General features: G+C 40.1%; 1 protein-coding gene across 1 annotated transcript in view; it reads right to left on the bottom strand.

Moving 5' to 3' along the window:
* The window catches only part of DOK6 (docking protein 6), a 368,796-nt gene that overhangs the window by 162,879 nt on the left and 184,317 nt on the right, over positions 1–21,600 (bottom strand). The gene's annotated exons all lie outside the window — the stretch shown is intronic.

Genomic DNA, 21,600 nt, shown 5'->3' with positions numbered 1-21,600 from the left:
ATAAATTTTATTAAAATCTAAGCTAGTTAACATACAGTGCAGTAATGGTTTCAGGAGTAGAATTTAGTGATTCACTACTTATATATAACCTCCAGGGCTCATCCCAACAAGTGCCTTCCTTAATGTCCATCCCCCATTTAGCCCATTCCCCCACTCTGCTCCCCTCCAGCAGCCCTCAAGTTTGTTCTCTGTGTTTAAGAGTCTCTTATGGTTTGCCTCCCTGTCTGTTGTTATCTTATTTTTCCTTCCCTTCCCTTATGTTCATCTGTTTTGTTTCTTAAATTCCATATATGAGTGAAATCATAGGATATTTATCTTTAAGATCGATTTAGTTTTTGGAGGGGGAGTACTTAGAAAACTTAAATATAAAATAAAAATATAAAAATGAATCTTTGAAAAATGTCAGATTAAAATAAACAAGAAGATGCTTTCCTGAAAGTGACTTAGATCTGCATGGGTTGAAGGTCTGATCCTTCATGCTGAACTGCAATGAATCAAAGATCAGCACAAGAATGTGATAGCTTCTCTTTTGTAGACATCAAAAATTGTCCAGCTTTGAAACAAAAATGGGATAGGATATTCAAAGTAACTTTCCCTTTTGGAAAACTCCAATTTATCTAAGATACTGGTTATCTTCCAACTTCTTTATATTTGCAAGCTTCTTCTTTGCTTGAAACATTAGAACATCTTACACCTACACAGAATCTTATAGTATCTAACACTTTCACAAACATCAGTGAATTTGATTCTTATATAAGCCCTGTGTGGGTGAGGTGGGTAAGGGTTAGTGTCGCACCTGGGTCCCATATCACTGGTTGGCACCAAGATAGAACTGAAGCCCGGATCTTGTAGATACTATAATATGAAGAACTTGAGAACGGCTATGAGATTTAAGATTTGGGGCCAAGCCCGAAAATCGCTGCGCAGAAATTGGGTGGGAACTTTCCATCGACACCTGCCCGGAGCAATTTCTGACTTTTCCATGTAGCATAAATCTGCACTACAGCAGTTTAATATAGATTGCCTTCAAATCTGTTAGTCTCCGCAGATGACATTCCAGCCTTTGCCTTGGCATTTTAAACTCCCCATAAAAAGTTACCTGTGACAGGTTTTCTTGACTCCAGGGGTTTGAATACCAACTGCTGTGCTCAACGGTCAACACCATCAAACCTGGGTGATGTTTCCTTCCTGTGCTTAGTCACTCTGTCTTAGCATCACAAACAGGTTTGATCAGTGAGATGTCAGGCCAAATTTGTCATTTAGTTTTAGCTTTATCAAGACCACAAAATATTGTTAGAAAATAAAAAAGAGCAGGTAGTCTTGCACAGGGTACCGTTCTGATGAAAGTAACAGTTCCCATGCTCTAGTCATGAAAGGTGTTTTCTTTTTTTATTTTTTTTCAAGTGTATTTATTTATTCTGGGAGAAAGAGAGAGAAGACAGGGGGAGGGGCAGAGAGAGAGAGAGGGAGAGAGAATATCCCAAGCAGGCTCTGCACTGTCAGTGTGGAGCCCGATGTGGGGCTTGAACTCATGAAGCTGTAAGATCATGACCTGAGCTGAAATCAAGAGTTGGACGCTTAACCCCCTGAGCCACGCAGACACCCCAGGTGTTTTCTTTAAATAAGGTATGCTTTGCATATGTCAGGGACCATCCTCTCAGCAGTTCTACAAGCCATCTACTAAGTCACAGAGGTAGTAGATCCTCCTGTGACCCTGGCCTCTTGCTCAGGTGGAATTCAGAGGCTGGGTCTTGCTGTTTAGGCATCTCCTCAGGAACCTAGAAAATAATCCTTCCCAGTCACAAGGGTGCTAATATATATATATAAAAAAAAAAAAGGGCACTTGCTGAGGCTCATAGCTTTCCAAAAACAAAGTTTTTTTTCTAGTGAGGGAATTGCCAGCATTCCTGAAAAAAAAAATTACAGAAGCAGCAACAGCATGTACTGGAAATGATTTTCATCAGACAGATGAGATTTGATTTATAAAGTTTATAAATGTTTTGAAAACTTTTCTAACAACAAACCAAAATCTTAAGCCAATTTCTCTACGTCTCTAGAAATCCTTAACATTTCTGTTAAGGGAGACAATATGACTATTTTCTTTTCCTTTTTACACTTTTATATCTTGAATATATCCCAGGACTCCACAATTTTAATTCATCAGTAAAATCACATGCAATTAACATCGGCATGATTCTACCTGATCCTATCTCCGGTACTCCACAGATGGAGTTGAGAATACCTAGTATGCTGTTTGGGATAAAAATAAAAATGTTAAATATAACAAACACCTTTGTGCCAGTGTTCCCTTTGAATACTAAGTCAGTGCATGCCCAGAGGTTAAAGAAATGTGTTATTCATTTCTGTTAGCTTTTTTTTCTTTGTCCTAGGATTTAATAAGACAAAGAAAACAACCGTAGAGTAAAGGGCTTCTATGAAGCTAAAACTCTTCTCTCAAGTAGAACTCAATGTGGCATCTCTCTAAGAACCAAGGAGGTCTTGCAGGACAGAAATGGGAGGCATTCATGGGCTTCTGCCAGCAGGTAAAGATGTCTTTTGTGTCGAATCCTAAGAATTGCAATGCTTCAGCATTTTATTTTATTAAAAAAATTTTTTTTGTAATGTTTATTTTTGAGAGAGAGAGACAGAGTGTGAGCAGGGGAGGGGCAGAGAGAGAGGGAGACACAGAATCTGAAGCAGGTTCCAGGCTCTGAGCTGTCAGCACAGAGCCCAACACGGGGCTTGAACTTACGGACCGCGAGATCATGACCTGAGCCAAAGTTGACGCTCAACCAACTGAGCCACCCAGGCGCCCCTGCTTCAGCATTTTCATAGTGTAGTAGCATATAAGAGTAGAAACAATAAAAGTAATAGAGTACATATAGTCACATTAAAAACAACTATAAACCATTTCAGAAAGAAAGAGAGAAAACAGAGAGAGGGAGAGGGAAGGAGAGAGAGAGAGAGAGAGAGAGACCCTTGAAATTCAGGTATCAGGAAAAGTTCACTTTTTTTCTAACAGACATTTACTATGAACTCACTAGAAGCCCGGCACGGTGCTGGGGTTGCATGAAAAACACAGTCTCTGTTGTGTGTGATTCTAGAGTCTGGAAGGGGGGGGGCAGGTACATCCAGTACGTGGTGCCCCGCAGGGCTGCTGGCTTGGCCCGTAGGACCCAAGAGCTGTGGCAAAGGCTGAGCAACTTGGCAATAATCTGATCAGGGACCTGTGGATCTAGCACGAAGAAGGGGAGGGCGTGTGTGCATGTCAGTGTGTGTGTCAGTGTGTGTGTGATGGTATATGTGTGAATGTGTGTTTGCCGGTGTGGGGTATCTGTGAGTACATATCTGTGTGTGTCAGCGGGTGTGAGTCTGTGACTGCATTCGAGTGTGTGTGTTTCACGGTGTGTTAGTGTGGAGGGGATTTGTGACAGTAAGTGAGTGTGAAGGTGTGTCAGTGTATGCGTGAAGCTACGTGTCTGCATGTGAGGTTGTGTGCCAGCGCGCGTGTGAGTGTGTGAGGGCATGTGTGAGTGTGTGAACGTGTTTGGGGAGTGTGCTGGAGGAACCGGGCTGGGCTGAGGAGGGTGGCCAGGGGCGGAGATGGAAAGGAGTCTCTGGGCCGTGGGAGTGACATCTCAGAAGGCCCTGAGGTCACGCGTAAACGCTGAGAGACAGCGCTCTGTCGCCTCTCTTCATGCTTTGGTAGTACAGGAGCGCCCCCCAGAGGCATGGGTTCAGTTACCCAAACATGGCCGAGAGCAGATGGCCCTCCTCTGACACAGCGCCAGAAAGTCAGTGTGGCCTAGCACCGCGTCCCAACGCCTACGGTCACTCACTGCCATTTTATCATCTCACATCATCACAAGAAGGGCGAATACAGGACAAGGTCCTGGGCGAGAGACCCCATGCCCATGACTTTTATTACAGTATATTGTTATAATGGTTCTACTTTATTATTAGTTATTGTTGTTAATCTTGTAGTGTGCCTAATTTGTAAAGAAAACCTTATCATGGGTATGATTGTACAGGACAAAACACAGTCTAATAGGGTTTCGTTCTATTCCTGGTTTTAGGCATCCACTGGCCTCTTAGACGTACCCGTCCCCCCCCCCCCCCGCAATGGATTGTTGGGGGGGACTACTGTGGTATTTAATTCAATTAGATCAGCCCCAAACCTTTATCTCAAACATATTAAGCCTTAGAGTCTGCACACTTGATCTAATAGTTTTGCTCCAGATAAGCTGAATTTAAGTATTATACAAGCCTTTATTATTTTTTTAATCTGTTTTTGATAGTCACCTTTCAAATAATTACACCTATACTTTTTATTTGTTTGTTCTTAGGAAAACTATGTATTGACGTCCTTTAATCTTCTACGGTGTGTTAGTTTCTTTCATCCCATTATTATTTAACTAGTGTTTTCCTCTGAATTATCTTCCATTTTTTACCGTCCTCTATTTTACTTTTGTGGAACAGAGGCGATTAAATCAAATGCAATAATCTGAACCCACTGCATTTTAAAATATTTATTTTCCCACAGACTCAGGGCCTTTTGTCTTCTGTTTCATCTTCCAAACTTCCACCCGCCCATAGTGTGTAAATAATTAAGTTTCTTTATAAAGGAATAAAGGCACAGGAATGTTTTACAATCTTTTCTATGTTTTCTCTTCATGAGAGAAATGTTTGTTCCAGACAATGTCTTTTTCAGACAGCTTGCAGCTATGCTCATATTTTTAATTCAGGTAAGTAACTTTTCCTCTAGAACTGACACCCAAATCATTTTTTCATTATGATTCATGAAATGGAGATTTCCCATTAGTGAAATGAAATTAGGTAACTTCCAAAAGAAAAAAACAGAAAGATGTTTGGGGATAACCAGTCAAATGGAGAAGGGAGACTGAACTAAATGAGTGAGTTATGAGACAAATGAGTTTACTGATGGCAGGGAAAAGATCAGGGAAAGTGCAAAATGGAAATACAGTCAAGGGCGGATGGCCCTTCCCCAAGTATCTTTCCGTTCCTCCTCTAGAATTTTGGGGACAGAATAGCTGTGTATCCCTTTGAATCGGAAGTGGTCTTACCAAAGCAGACCCTTAATTAATGCCTACTGAATAAATGATTAAGAGTCAGCTTTATTACTTTCCTTAAATTTGAGCCTTAGGATAATGACTTGAAAGTTAAATGATCCAAAATAGGCTGTATTTGAAAACAGTGAAAAAATTTCCATCACATATGTGGAAAATGGCCATCAGCCAAAATCATACAGCACTAAACAAAATGAAACTTAAAAATAACACCAAATCAGTTTCATGTTAATTTACTATAAGATGCAAGGCTAGTTTTGTGTGGAAATAATAAACCACTGCACGTAGTTCTCACTGGGTTTAGCTTTGGTTAATAATCTTGGAAAAACGTAGGTAAAATAATCCTCATGTCTTTACCAAAACTAGCAATTCTTAAGTATAGCCAGTGCTTATCTTCTGTGCAGATTTGGTGTGATTGGTGATAAATGTTGTTTTTATATTTATTAAAATTTATTGTAGTTTTTATTTTATTTATTAAAGTCTTTTTTTATTTTTTTACACGCTTTGGTTGAAGCGAAGAAAAACGTCTCCCCATGCAGACTTGTGCTTAAGGAATACAAAGATCTCTTGTACTGCTATAGGAAATTTATAGACCTATTAAGATATACAATGCTTTGTTGAGGATTTTCATTCTTGGAAATTGGCACCTACTTGTTACTTAACTGGCCTTGTTGATATTTTATGGACTTTTCCTTTCACTTTTTCTGTAATAGGAAGACAAGAAACCGGTTAAAATCTAAACACTTGTTTCAACAAATACGTGTCTCTGTTTTCAGGTCACAGTAAAGAGCTTGATTCATTGAAGTCAGATTGCTAGGATGGGTTGGTTTCAAGACTGAAGAACCTTCTAGTGTTCTTTTTCTGAGTAGAAACTGCGTGTATTTCCTTTCCCCGGAGGGGCCTCGTTTGCCCCATTCCGCATTCCCTCACACCCAATAATCTTTTAAAACTTGTTTCAAATCTGAGATCCTCAGCTCAGCCCCTTCAGATCCATGTTTGGATTGGGCACCCTTCCTCTATATTTGCACTCTGGACATACTTTCCCCAGGGCCCCTGTATATCATGACTCATCCGTCTGCCTTTCCCAATTAGCATATTTACGATATTGGAATGTGGGAGACATTGATTCAGTCCCTCTAGATCCTGGCACGACACCTGGGTATGGAAACCAATTAACAAATGTGGAATAAGTAAATAGATGTGATTTGCAGTTAATTCCCAGAAATTTCAGACAGATTCTAGAACCAAATGCAGCAGATAATTTGGGCAGTAGTCATTTGCTGCTTGTTCTGAAGTCTCTATTCATCACCACTTAAGTGAAGATTATAACTTTTGTTATTCACAGCTGGCTAATCTAGATAAAAAAGACATCTTTGATTAGGGAGGAGAAGGGAGAAATACCAAATATGGTTCTCTATTGAACTTCAATAATTCTAAAATATGTCCCATTCAAAACGTGTCTTATTTTATTAGGCTGTCTTTTTCTTTTACTGTATTAGTGGTATTTATGTCAAAATGGCAGTCTTGTATAAAGTCCTCTGATTCTGTATGTGATAAACACTTGATCAAATTTTTAGATTGAACTTAGTAAAGGTCAACTTAGAACCAAAGAAAAGGAATTATTACCTGTTTATTCCATCTTTGATGCCCACAATCATAACTTATTTTCCTTCAAATTTTTAAAAGTTTTATTTTATTTTATTATTTACTTTGAGAGAAAAAGAGAAAGAGAGCGAGAGAGAGAGAAAGAGAGAGAGAATGAGCAGAGGAGGGGCAGAGAAAGAGAATCGGAAGGAGGCTCCACACTGTCAGTGCGGAGCCCGATGCGGAGCTCAAACTCACGAACCACGAGAACCTGAGCCCAAACCAAGAGTCTGATGCCCAACCGACTGAGCCACCCAGGTGCTCCTTATTTTCCTTAGTTTAACAGCATTTTGATACATCAGATTTCTGAATTCAGAATCACTATTTCTCTCCTTTTGTGAACTGGGGGGAGTCAGGTGAGACTTTTAGATACTACCAAACAGAAAATTGCTCCTGCCTATCCTTCAAAGTAACAAATGACAAATAGTGGCAAATGGCAGAATCACCAAATGGGCTGCTTTTTAGCCTGGCAGGAAGTTGTTGCAAAATGGTTTAATATGGAAGCCAGTAAATGCCATAATTCAGAGAAAATAAGAAAGAACGGAAATTGAGACTCACAAATAGTCTGAAAATGACGATATACTGTGTGTGTGTGTGTGTGTGTGTGTGTGTGTGTGTGTTGTAAAGATGGAAACAGGATGTTAAACATTCCGAGAAAGCAAGATTAGAAAGGACCTTTTGCAGCAATACTGAAGGCCAGCTTAGGAATAAGTGCATTTCTGGGATGGAAAGCCAGCATCCGGATGGAATACTTTCCAATCTGCAGAAATCTTAATGGATACCAAGAGAGTATTCGATGCACACACTTTAAGCTTCTCACAAGAACAATTAGGAAGCAGAGAACTTTTTGAGGGAGAGATGCTGTCAAGAGCTTTCATCGTACTCATGTTCTCATAAGGCCTAAAATTAATTCCCTTCTATGCAACAATCCTGAGGTGTTTGGGAGGGGTAAGCAAAACAAGAAAGAGGAGAGCTATGTGCTAGAAGACGGAAATGTTGCCAGTGCCATGGTTTTCTAAGACTACAGTCTAAACTCACATAGGGATCTAAAACTTTCTATCTACACAGCCAAATTTATTACAAAAGCATTTGGCAATAGCTCATACTGAGTATGGAACTGAATTTGGCCAGTAATCTCAATGAGCCTACAAGTGGAGTCATCCCCAGAGCTTCTAGAAAGGAACACAGCCTTGCTGACACCTTACGTTTTGCCAAGTGAGAGTGTGTTGCACTTCTGCTCTTCAGAAATGTAAGATGGTACATTTGTACTGTTTTAAGCTGCTGTGTGTGGTGATTTGTTATGTTAGCCATTGAACACCAAAACCAATACAAAGTCCAAACAGTCTATTTCTCTCTATTAAGAACACCTTCAAGCAGACAAATTAATTGAACAGGATTTTAGCCATAAAAAATGAGAAATACACACACACACACACACACACACATAAATGGAAGGAACACATTGTGATTAAATCTTCTTGAAGCTTAGGAAATTGAGGATTTCTTGATTATTAAAATTGGGGTAAAGAAGTCTCAAGACAGAGAACAGAGATACCACAAGAACTAAGCAAGAAGGCAGCAGGGCAAATCATCAAGAGGGTCCAAGGGAGACTTGGAGCCACCACCAGAGAGAGGAGATCCACTTTGGATCCACAGACACTGAGAGAGGACTGGGTAGATGGGTATCTGATCTACAGGGAAGGGACGTGAAAGGGTGTGTGAGGTAAGGGAACAGAGGCCACACAGAAGGCAAATATGAGTTCAGGGCACACACTGGGTTGAGAGGGATCAGAGTAATTTTCAGGGTCAGTCTTCCAGTTTCACAGCTTCTGAGGTTCTGAGGAAGAACAAAGGTAAAAGGAAAGAGAAAGTATCGTTTAGCAACTGGGTAGTTAAGAGAAAAAGAAGTTAAGTAGAAAATGTCGGGTCTTATAAGACAAAAAGTTGCCACCACCTCAGAGAACTCACAATCCCTCCTCCTTCACCAAAGCAAACAAGCAAAATCCTTGAAACCTGCCTGGACTAACAGAGAAGAGTTGAATTAAACCAGGACTGTTAAAAAAACACCCAGTCCTAAGAACCAGCAAGGACATACATAAGTCCATGGAGAAGGACTGCGGATTTTGAGACATGAAAATTCACACAAGTTGCAGTCACGTTAAGAAAAGCACCTGTCACCTCACACACAGAAGAAAACTGTGGGTATACACTCCAAAAAAATGGAATATATTCAAACAAGCATTTGTAGCTATAAAAAATCAGCTTGAATTAGAAATTCAAAAACAAAGCATAGAAATGAATAAAAGATAAGAGAAATAAAGAGTGGAATGAATCTAGAAAAGATGTGGAGGAAGCACTAACTCACAGGTGAAAAACAAAAGACAGAGTACTTAAGGGAGAAGAGACTCAAATAAGAATTTATTTGGAGGTGTTGACCAGAGTTAGAGAATATAACCGTCATCAAGAAAGGGGTAAAAAGAATCAGAGAGAAGTAGGGGCCATGGATAACAGGCAAAGGAACTCCCAGTGTTCCAAGAGAGTGGACACGGCGGGAGGGGGGGGCGGATGAGGACTGTGTAGATTTAGGACTTATTCATGAGAACCTATGATGTTTGCAAGTTTGCAGAAGTTGGAGTATGAGGGAAAGGGAGAGATTAAAATGAACACAACATTTTTTTTTTGCCTATGCAACGGGGAGAATGGAGCTGTCTTCTGGTGAAACAGCGAAGATTGTGGGAGAGGCACATTTGGAAGAAAGCAAGGGCTCAGTTGTAGAAATAAGTTGAGATGCTTATAAGACATAGAAGTGGATAGATGAATGGGTGGCTGGATATACAGCCCCGGCGTTCAGAATGGAGTTCAGATCGGACGTATAAATGTGGACTGAAAGCATCTAGGTATTACTTAAAGCCTTATCCCCATGTGAGACCAACAACTGTCTTGTTTGCATAGACAAAACAAGAAGCCACTTAAGGACTAAGACCTGGGTTCTCCCACGATGAGAGATCTGGGATAAGAGGAGAGAAGGAGGGTTAGAAGTAACAGACATTTAAGGAAGAAGACATGAAAAATAGCATAATATGCCGAAGCAAGGACAAAAAGGGTTTCAAGAAGCCAAGGACTTTTTAATTTTGTTGTGTTTTTAGCTTTATTGAGGTATAACTGACAAATAAAATTGTAATATATGTAAAGCGTGCAACACGATCTTTTGATATGTGTCTACATTGTGAAAAGATCCCCACAATCAAGTTAATTAATGTATCCATCCTTTTTAATTAATATATTTAATTTTGTGTGTGTGTAAGCACACTGAAGTTCTATTCTGTCAAAGAATTTCAAATATACAACATGGTATTATCAACTATGGTCACCATGCTGTACGTTAGATCCCAGAACTTATTTATCTTGTAACTGAAAATTTGTACCCTTTTAACCAACCTTCTCATTTCTCCCACTCCCCAACCCTTCGCAACCACTGTTCCACTTTATTTCTATGAGAACTTGACTTTTATTTGTTTTTAATTCCACATATAATTATGCCATGTGGGATTTGTCTTTCTTTGTCTGATTTCATTTAGCACAATACCCTCAAAGTTCATGCATGTTGTCGCAAATGGCATGATTTGCTTCTTTTTAAAGGCGAAATAATACTCCACTGTGTGTGTGTGTGTGTGTGTGTGTGTGTGTGACATCTTATTTATCCATTAATCCCTTGATGGACACTTAAGTTTTTTCCATATCTTGGTTATTATGAGTAACATTGCAGTGAACATGGGAGTATAGCTATGTCTTCAAGATCATGATTTCTTTTCCTTTAGATATACAACCAGAAGTGAAATTGCTGGATCATATGGTAGTTCTACTTTTAATGTCTTGAGGAACCTTCATACTGTTTTCCATAGTGGTTGTACCAATTTACATTCCCACCAACAGTGTACAAATGTTCCCTTTGCTCCACATCCTGGCCAGCCAGCATTTGTTATCTTTTGCCAACTGTATATATGGCCAATTAGTTTTCTACAAAGGTGCCAAAAATATACAATGGGGAAAAGATAGTCTCTTCAATAAATGGTGTTAGGAAAACTGGTTATCCACATGCAAACAATGAAAATGGATCCCAATCTTACACTGTACACAAAATTCAATTCCAAATGGATTCCAATTCCATTGGAATGTAAAGCCTGAGACCATGAAGCACCTAGAAGAAAACATAGAGGGTAAGCTCCTTGACATTGGTTTTGGCAATGATTTTCTGGATTTGACATCAAAAGCACAGGCAACAAAAGATAAATAAACAAGTGGAATCACATCAAACTAAAAAGCTTCTGAACAGCAAACAAAACCATCAACAAAATGAAAAGGTAACCTATGGAATGGGAAAAAAATATTCACCAACCACCTATACTATAAGGGGTTAATAGCCAAAATATCCAGGGAACTCATACAAATCAAGAGCAGCCAAACAAATAACCCAATCAAAAGATGAGCAAAGGACCTGAATGGGCATTTTTCCAAAGAAGACATCCTACAAGCCCGTGGGTACATGAAACGGTGCTCCACATCACTTCCCGTAAGAGAAATGCAAGTTAAAACCACAATAAGGTATCACATGGCCAGCTGTTTTAAATACTAGCAAAACTCAAATAAAATGAAGTTTAAAAACTGAGCACAAGATTTACCAATGTGGAGGGCATTGATTACCTTAACAAGAAGCGTTCCTGTTAGACTGATAGAAAAGAATCCTGAATAGGTACAAGAGAAAATAGAAGAGAGGGGACACAGACTGGAGTCAGAGCACAGGTGGATACAGAACTCTGTTCACAGGGTTTGGGTTTGTTTTTTTATAAAGGGAAGACAAGAAATGGCATAGTAGCTGAAGGGGGAAGTGAGATCAAGAATTTTGTTTGATAACTGGTTATAGTGGCATAAAGATAGGGTATTAGTGTTTGTGCGGGTGTGTGAGAAGTTAGTAGTGCTATAGACAAGAGCTCCATGGGGATCAGATTCTGGAGGGAGGAGATGACCTAGCAGTATGAGCTTCTCGTGGTACCTTATGTGACAAGGATAAAGGGCATGTTGACATTAGTCCTGAAGGCTCCATGCTGATAGTATGGTGCACAGATAGTGCTAAAGGGAGACAGGGACGGAAGGTCTTTCTAGGGAGCACAGAATGTGCTTCTGGGCTTCCTGGTAGCTCCTGGTGATGAAGGTGGAGTCTGCGGAAAGATATACTTATTCCCAAATCAGCGAGATACTTCCTCATTACTGCAAAGTAAGGCCTACATATATGGTCTCAGGCTGAGTTCACAGACAGTCTCCTAATCCCTACTGACTGCACACTGCAGAGGGCTGTCTTCTTGATTTTTACAGGAGACTGGGCCATCAGAAGGAAGTTATTTCTTACTCAACCAGTCTAACAAAAGTTGGAGTCTTCTTCGACTTCTGTCATCTAACTCATTCCATACCTTCCATCTCATGCCATACGATCCAATCAAGCAATCAATAACTTTTGATACGTATTATGTGCAAAACACCATTTGATGTCCTGGGGATAAAGTCTCTGTTTCTCTCTGTCTTGCTCACACTCTAGTGCAAATAGTCAACGCAGCAGCAGAAAGGATTAATTTAGGTAGTGACGGAGTCAGGCATTTGTGGTAGCTTTTTTAGCGTGGTCAATGCTTTCTTATCTATAGAGATGACATCATCAAATGGAACATTAAAGTATTTCTCACAAATGACTTCTCCCCATTTCCACTGCTACAGTTCTTTGTTTCCTTGTCACTGCTGGACTAAGATAAAAGCTTCTTCATGGACCTTCTTATAGCAATCATGTCCACATCTAATCCATATGATACACTTGGGTACATTTAACAGATGCTATCATTCTATTTCCCATCTTAAGTCTCTTCATACTTCCTAATATTTATGTATTTTATTACCCTATCTTTTTTGGAGTATGCAAAACAGCATTCTAACATGTTTCCATTGTCTCCAGCTGCTCCCTCTGTAACAATTATTAGTGCTAGTCAACAAATTCTTCCGTTCTTTTCCCTTGGGGCTTATGGTATGATGGCACCTCCTTGCATTGACATCTGGTTTAGTCGTTGGTTTGGCCAATGAATTGTGAGTAGATATTCCTTGTGACATTACTGTACGAAAGTTATAAGAGCTAGGTGCACAATTCTTTGTTTTCTTCCCACTGATGCAATGATATAAAAGCAAGTAACAAAACAGGGCTTGCACAAGTCTAGATTCCTGATGTGCATGATTAACAGAGCCATTCTACAGATCCACAGGGTAAGTGGAAAAAGGTTTAAAGGGTGAAGGCGCTAAGATTTGGGGATTGCTATGGCTGCATACCTCACATCTCCTAATTTAAAAAAAAGGAAAGAAAGAAATAGAAGTGAGGTGATGCTATCACAAAAAAATTAAATGGTATCATTGTCTTGATGGTCAGTCTGCAAGGGATAATGAAACTGTCAAGGAATATCGGAAAGATGCTGATCCATACTATGCAGTGGTAAACTATTTGGCTAAAATATCACCTGTGATAACTTGGTGATGACATTAGAAAATTCAGTGAAGTAGGGAGAGGACTTGGAAATAGAATATTGGCAGCAAGTGTTAATGGCTGTAGCTGCATTTGGCAAGGAATTAAGGAAATGAATTGGTCATTCTGTACATAAAAGGACTAAAAGGAAATAGACTGTATCCAAGAAACTGGAGCCTTTCCAGGTTGAAAAAGGCAATGGCTTCTCAACTCCAAGTCAACTCGAATAAGAATAAACAGTGTAAGACTTCGAGTTATATATTCTTTCTTGGAACCTCTGAATGGCTGAAAAGTCTTTGGAGTAAAGGTCTGGCCAAGAGTGTGATGTCCAGTGTATCTGTTCATTTGGAGAAATAGCTTTGGGAGAAGATACCAAGGGGCTGGTTCTTCTACCAAACCTGGCTGCTCCAGGTCTGAATGAGAAACAGCAGGAGGCCTAGAATTCAAGGGAAGCACTTCTAGAAAAGAAATGTGGACATAACTATGGGCACATGGAACAAAGTAAGATCAAACAAATTAAAAATGGGTTATGCTTTTAAAAAGAGTTACACTATGAAAGAGATAGTAAGCTGCTCTCACAACAGTTGAGGAAAAGCGTTTGGAGCTTGTATACAACACTTGAGTTTTTAGGGCAGAAAGCTGTCTGAGAAAACTTCTTAGCTCCTAGACAGGGTATATACTACCATGTTCGCTTCAGATGTCAAGTCAAGGCAGAAAAACAGAAGTCAGGAAACTCCCAGAAAGTGAGATCATGGGTTTTGGGTAATCATGTACCGGTGATTCCCCCCAGGGAGAAACATGGGTTCCTAATCAAGTAAAAGGCCCATCCACACAGCAGTGGCCTCCGTACCTGTCTCATGCCACAGTACGCATTGGTATGGAGGCCACTGGTTTCCACCATGAAGACCGACATCTGGACCCACTGTAGGGAAAACTGTGCATCCAACTGGATGTCGGGATTGGAGGAAGCACTGGGGCTGTGTCTTTCGGGGAGGAGTGAATGCGTTTTGTGTTTAGGAAGAAAAATTCAATGGGTTTTTGGTGACCAGAAACATGAATAGTGGGATTCCTTTGCATAGTTTATTTGGTAAGCCACTTCTTTCAGGCACATAATAAAATGGCATTTTCTCCCTTTGGAGGTAGTCACTGAGTGAATTAGAAAGGTTAAAATATTTTATGTAATGTTCCCTCCAAAGGCACAGAGCTTGAGCCACTCTGAGAGCATACGAAGCAAGCACTGCCTGCAATTAAGAGATGAGATGAATGTGAGGAGTATTTATGCTTACCTCTAAGAAGAGCAAGCTAGAAGTTTTGACCATTATATAACCTGGAAGTCTCATTTCATTCTAACCATACGTTCATAAAAGAAGAAAGCATGAGGGCCACTTGTGTTGAAATCTAAATAATTAATGAGGCGCAGAAAAGTGATAATTGTTCCATCATTATGATTTACATGTTCTATTGATACAACCATAAGTACTCTACAGCTTATAAAGACAGCTTTTGAAAAGCCAGAGTCAAAATGACAGCATACAATAAATATTATATTGAAATTAATTCATTGAAATTAATTCATTGGGAATAAAGATAATATGTTATTCACAGAAGAGTACTTACAGAGGTGTGAAAAATTACTTTGTAGTGAAAAATTATTTAGTCGTAATGATTGGAAAACAAAATGCAGAAATCATGAAAAAAACCCAATGATTAGTTATAGTTAAAAAAAACTACAAGAATTTCAAATATTAGATCCTGTTATTAAGTAACATACCTTTTTGATGCAGAGATTTTAAATTTCGATCTTTATTTTTATATCACTTTTGTGACCCGATCCAAACATTACATTATAATTTATTGAAAAATGTGTTTGTTCACCAGTCACCCTTCAAATTAATGGGGCTTCTGAAAGGATATAAATTGGAAATAAATTTTTCACATATTGAAGAAAAAATTTTATTAAATTTTTAATATAGTTGAATGGGATCTGTCCTCTTGTGTTCGGATCCAGCTAAAGCTACCACCCGAAAACAATTAAATATTCCACATTCTGATAACATTCTAAAGAGAGCTACCGTATGCATTTATACAGTGCCTAAAATTAGAGGTCTGAAAACAGGCTAGTTTCCTTCACTTGGTACAATCTCTTCCCACGGATGTGTTGCATGAAAAATAACAAGCAAAAAAATAATCTGAGCACTGATATGGCTGCCGAGAAGAGTACGATGGCAATTTCTACCATTCCATCCCTTAAGCCAAGGGAGAGGGTGTTTTTATGCATCTCTGAGTGTGTGTGTGGGGGGGGGGCAGGGTGGTAAGAGAACTCCCTAGACACTTGGGAATATCTCTAGGACACACAAGAAGTGAAGACTGCTATTTTCACTCCCAAGCTGGCAATCTGCTTAGGCACTAGATTTGCTCTTTTGCATTATTATCAATTTGATAATGGGGGAAGGGAAACTGGAAAGAGACTCAAAGTCTACACTGGTGGGAGGCCTGCATTCTCATGCCCTGGATGGCAGAAATAAAAGAATTCAGTATATCCCAAGTGGTCCCTGCTGAAGCCCAAAAGGGCTGTCTTCTGGGCGAGGGCTGGAGAATAGACCCCAGGAATAGAAAGTTCTGAATAGGGGGTGCCTAGGTGGCTCAGTGCTTAAGCATCCGACTTTGGCTCAGGTCATGATCTGGCAGTTTGTGGGTTCCATCCCCGTGTCGGGCTCTGTGCTGACAGCTCAGAGCCTGGAGCCTGCTTCAGATTCCATGTCTCCCTCTGTCTCTGCCCCTCCTCTGCTCATGCCCTGTCTCTCTCTCAAAATAAATAGACATTGAAAACATTTAAAAATGAAAAAGTTCTGATTAGACTGCAGTGGTAGGTGCTGGGCAGAAGTCAATAGAGATGAGCGCAGGTTGGGTAGGTGACGTCTATCTGCACACACCAGGGTCTGTGAGGTGAGAAGGCCATCTTCGGGACTTCCAAAAGACCTCACAATTCCCAAGTGAAGAGAACTTGCCACACAGAAACCGTGGGCATTCAAGACAAAATGGCAGTTCTGGCAGCTAACTAAAGAGGTGTTGGTGGCTCCTCCTCTTTCCTTTTTTGCAGGACTCAACACAGCAGTGAAGTCAGAATTTGGCAGGGCGAGGAGACTATAGAACAATTACGCCCCCATCTCTCCTGAGGCTTCATGTAGGGACCGGGAAACTACCAATTGGATCTGTGTTCAAGTTTGATAGGTTTGGACTTTAAATGAGAAAGTGAATAGGCAATCACGATTTGGTGAAGGAACAGAAAAGGGCAATCTGACGAGGCACTACTGAAGGCAACACTTGGAAAGAAAATACCAAACCCCAAATTACAGACCCTTTACTATTTCTGGTTCCATACTTTGTTATCACCTTCTGGTAAAAAATGAAATGTCCTTGCTTAAAAGGATTTATTAGGGTGCCCGGGTGGCTCAGTTGGTTGAATGTCTGACTCTTGATTTCAGCTCAGGTCCTAGGGTTGATCCCAGGGTTGCGGGATCGAGCCCCATGTTGGGCTCCGCACTGAGCATGGAGTCTGCTTGGGATTCTCTCTCTCTCTCTCTCTCTCTCTCTCTGCCCCTCTCTCCCATTACCACTCTCTCTCTAAAATAAAATTGAAAAAGGATTTAACATATAACCTATGAAGATAATTAAATGATGTTTTAAATTACTAAGAAGTTTTAGAAGATTATATATAAGAATAAATGGGATTTACCAGACAATATTATTAGGGAAATATGGTCCAATATTCAGGTATGATTTTATAAATACTCCTCTGCAGTCAATAGAAAATATATTACTGTTCCCGGGGAGAAAGGGTAGAAAAATCCCCCAATTCTTTTTAGAATTACATATCTCCAAAATTTCTCAAGTTCTATTTTTTACAATTAGCGGTGCTTCACAATGTGTTTTTGCTATCTTAATCAACCTGAAGATTATACATGGGCGATGGGATTATTATGTTTCATTGGGACCCATTTTCATATTCCAGCTGCATTTTAGGCTAGATTTTAGTCCTTAAAGACTACTGTACTCAACTGACCTGTGATTTTTAACTTCTCTTGTGGGATCTCAAAATAACTTGTAGATGTCATGGACCTGGAACAGAGCAGAACTTGCAGGATGGGATGAATGTAAAATTACTTCAGAGTTCAGCAAGATTTAGGGATTTCCCTAGGACCAAAAGAGTCAGTCAGTCCATTCAGGTTCTTAACTATGTCCCTACGGGTGAGCTGTTGTCTTCTGGAACCTGCCGGTAAAAGATGGGTTTCACCTTCATTTTTATGTTGTTAATAACTGCAGTATTTTTTTAAGTTTATTTATTTTGAGAGAGAAACAGAGAAAGAGAGAACAGGGGAGGAACAGAAAGAGGGGGAGAGAGAATCCCAAGCAGGCTCTGTGCCATCAGTGCAGAGCCCAATGCAGGGCTCAAACCCATGCAACACGAGATCATGACCTGAGCCGAAACCAAAAGTCAGAAGCCTAACCAACTGAGCCACGCAGGCACCCCAAACTGAAATATCATTTAAGGGACCTGAGAACCAAAACACTGTTCCAAAAAGATAACATGAAATCATTTCCAAATGGCTTAATTTTCTTAAAGAAAAAAAAGCATTCTTTGGTTTTCTTCATTGGCTTTGGCACTAAGATGATCATGTCACCTTGAGGGCTGGATCCATCCTACTACTTAAATTCATTTGTCTTTTCTAAGTATTTCCATGAAAGTAACTATCTTTTTTTTTTTTTTCTTAAAATTTTTTTTCAACGTTTATTTTTATTTTTGGGACAGAGAGAGACAGAGCATGAACGCGGGAGGGGCAGAGAGAGAGGGAGACACAGAATCGGAAACAGGCTCCAGGCTCTGAGCCATCAGCCCAGAGCCCGACGCGGGGCTCGAACTCACAGACCGCGAGATTGTGACCTGGCTGAAGTCGGACGCTTAACCGACTGCGCCACCCAGGCGCCCCGAAAGTAACTATCTTAACTTGAAGATCAGTTTTGTACCACTAGATTTAGCATGGCTGTTAAATCAGTATAGACTCAGCAATAGGACAGTATCATCTTGGCATGGCACCAGAGATTAATCCGCAAATCATTACCATTTTACTTATTCATGGGTCACAATGGATTTTCTTTTCTGAAGTTAAGATTGAAACTGAGTATAAAAAGTTTCACTGGAACTCTACTGCTGTAAAGTTTGCCATGCAAAGTCTAGTTTGATTAAAATGGATCAATGTGAAACCCTGTTCAAATATTTTCTACTTGTTCAATGACAATATCCATCTCAAAGCAAAGACATTAAGAGCCCCAAATAAACAAAAAGAGGCTAGAACTTGGAGAATATTATAGTTAGGATAGGAGAAAAACATTCTCAAGCAAAGAGCCCTCTTGATAAAAAAAAAAAAATGGAAATAAAGCAGTGAATTATAACAGGGGCAGGCTTTCTAGAAGTATCTAAGATACATGTACATCCCTCATTAAAATGTGAGAGTCTCAAGACAGAAGCGTGGAAGAAACAAGCATGGAGAGAGAGACGAAAATACGGTCTTAGAATTCTGAACCAAAATGCCGATGAGGAGATTAAATTCTGGATTTATTTAGAAGAACTGAGGTGGAAAATAGGTTTGCCATCCCCCTTTTGATGACGATTTGTGTGTTTTTTTAGTTTTTAAGTACACTTCATGCCCAGTGTGGAGCCCAAGTGAGGGGTTGATATCAAGACCCTGAGATCAAGACCTGAGGTAAGATCAAGAACCAAATGCTTAACCAACTGAGCCATCCCGGTGCCTCAGTTATGATTTGTTTCTGTTCCAAGTCCAAAAGCACAGCTTCTCAGAGTGGGTATAACTGAGATTTCTGATTTGGGATGGAGAAGTAAAAAAATGTCTGTAATGTTATTTACAGTGAGGAGTGATTGGGGACACTCTGTGTCACATATTTCATGTAAGCTTTCGATTTTTCCTTTCCTTTTCGGTTGTATCTGTGTTTACATTCAATGTAGAAATTAATTCAGTAAATTAAAGTTAAGTTGTCATAAACACTTTTTTAGATAGGAAAAAGTAAACCAGATGATCATTAATTATGTTACATTTTGACACTCTGTGACAAAGGTGAGCTAAATTTTAGAGCTGTTACAATTTTAGAGCAGTACCAACTGCACATAAGGGAAACTTAAATTGCTATTATGGCATGTAATGGAAAGGGGACATCACTACTTTCCACATGTGCTCCTGAGCAAGTGACTTAGGATTTCTGAACTTCAATTTCTTATTTAGGAGATGCCAACAGCATCTTCTTTTTTGCTTCTTAATTAAGTTCTTATCCATATAACTGAATAAATTTTGAGATGCCATCCCTACCTCTTGGAACGTTCCACACCAACTTTGTCCCCAGTGGAATGTATAGCTCAAACATAGGAAATATCAAAGTATGGACTAATAATAAGATGTCTCCATGACAAACAGGAAAAAGAATGGATCGCTCTTCAGAATCAAGGTGAAAACTCCACAATTTGCTCAATTGTGGTTATGGGAGGGATCCTTCATAAAATTTCAGTCCCGATGAATTGATCATTTGAGAGACAAACATGAAATTATTTCCGTGATTGCGTTAAAACCAGTCTGAAAAAAAGGTCAATATCCCACCTGAGCGCACACCATCATAACACAAACAATGAGAGAAGGGTCAGCCTCTTCGAGATTCACGTTAGAGTCAAAATTTACAAGGTGGTGGAAATTTTACATTTGTTAACTTCCATGTGAATGAATACTCAAAGAGACACTTGCATCGGACTCCTCTTCATATAAAAGATAGCACATCTAACAACTGATTAAAGTCTATGTCCCCAAATACAAACAACCGACACACGGCATTTGCTTCAGAAGTGCAGGAACCATGTGCAAGAGTTCACAGTGGCCTCTAAGAAGGAGGCTGGAGCCAGTGGAGGTGCCCCTTCCCGCAAAGCCACGACTCACCCACATCACTGGCACCGATGTTCTGTTGTCGCTGCTGACAAGGTTACACCAGGTTTCTGACTGCTCATCTAACAATACCTAAAATCTAGCATCTGTTCAATGGTCTCTTAGATTACAGGTCCACTAAGATTAAGGTCCCTTTTAGCCATTTTCCGAGACACTCCAAAATGCATCCCGACCGTAAAACGCCAGCAGTGTGCAAGGTCGCCATCGGGACACTCAGCCAGTCGTGGCGTCTAACCACCTGCTAGCTCACGTCCATGGTGCCCTCGACTTTACCCAGGCGGCTTAACTGACCAAATGCCACTGGCAAATGTGAGCGATGTCCAGTTTCTCTGGGAATTAATTCCTAAATAAAAACGCAGAGAAATATATTGCATAGAAACACAGAACACGTTATTACGTGACATTCTTCTTTGGTAAAATGACAGCATGTGGCCTTCTTTTAAATGTGTTCCTGGTCACTTTAAATCTCTTTCTTTTTTTTATTTTTTATTATTTTTTTTATTTTTTATTTTTTTTTAAGAAAGTAAGTCAACTTAGGAGGATTTTTTTTAACATTTATTTATTTTTGAGACAGAGCATGAACGAGGGAGGGTCAGAGAGAGGGAGACACAGAATCTGAAATAGGCTCCAGGCTCTGAGCGGTCAGCACAGAGCCCTGCGCGGGGCTCAAACTCACGGACCGCGAGATCATGACCTGAGCTGAAGTCGGCCGCCCAACCGACTGAGCCACCCAGGCGCCCCACTTTAAATCTCTTTCTTATGGGTACCTTTCACTTACTGCTTTGTGCCTCCATGGGAAGATCGCACACATGCGGATGTGGAGAGCGATGACTGTTTTGTAAATCACCTTACACAACAGGAAAGATGGTTTCTTCTGAGGAACAGGTCAGAGAGCCCAGAGTGCACGTGGACCAGGGTGGGTGGAGGCGGGACACCAGGAGCTCAGGCTGACAGACAGCCTTCACCTCTGGGATTCAGGGGCCACGGAAGCAGACCCAGTGATTTACATGTTTACATCGTTCCACTATTCTATTGCAGGGCGAAGGAAGTTTTCCGACTGGGTGTATTTGGTTGTAATGTGTTTTCAAATGTCCATTCCAGACAAAATACCTCCCTTAAGAAAATGGGTCAGGACCATGTCGTAACCCCTAGGGGCTAGTCTTTGCCATGCACAGTGTGTTGAGGGGTAGTGTTTAATGATTGCATGCAGGCTTATTTCCATAGCTGCTGTAAAAGCAACAAACCAGGAATATTGAGAAGAACGAATTATTGGAAACCCAGTTGCCACTTAACTTTTTTCTTTATTGGAAAAAGAAAG

This window comes from Prionailurus bengalensis, chromosome D3, assembly GCF_016509475.1.
Source record: "Prionailurus bengalensis isolate Pbe53 chromosome D3, Fcat_Pben_1.1_paternal_pri, whole genome shotgun sequence".
Taxonomy (NCBI): Eukaryota; Metazoa; Chordata; class Mammalia; order Carnivora; family Felidae; genus Prionailurus; species Prionailurus bengalensis.
Note: the sequence above shows the minus strand (reverse complement) of the source record. Positions and strands in the feature narration are given on the sequence as shown.